A 431-nucleotide genomic window follows, 5' to 3' on the forward strand; every position below is an offset into this window, starting at 1 on the left:
TTAAGCGATTTTTAGGTGAACAAAAACACGATTAGCCCGTCACACCAAACTTTTATTTTAATAGCACAACGCGTTTCAACCACAAAGTGGTCATCCTCAGGTGAGAATAAAACTAACTAATTTAACAATGGTAATGCCTTATATACTAATTTTCTGACTTTCACTTTCCCTACCCCCAACTAACGAGTAGAGGGGAGAAAAGGGAATGGGGCCGTTGTCTGAATTCATGAGATTATCTCTATTTTTAAATATTTCAAGACTCTCGAAAGCGTCAAGAAATTTACAATTATTGACTACTCTAATGATTTTTACATTAGTTTCATCGATTTTATGGTCTTTTTCAAAAATATGTTGGGCTACACTTCATTTTTCAAATCTGTTATATCTTAAATGAGCTATGTGTTCTTTAAACCTAGTGTTAACTGAACGAC

Source organism: Tribolium madens, unplaced genomic scaffold, assembly GCF_015345945.1.
Source record: "Tribolium madens isolate multiple individuals breed KSU strain unplaced genomic scaffold, Tmad_KSU_1.1 Scaffold_7;HRSCAF=85;Tcas5.2_LG10, whole genome shotgun sequence".
Lineage (NCBI taxonomy): Eukaryota > Metazoa > Arthropoda > Insecta > Coleoptera > Tenebrionidae > Tribolium > Tribolium madens.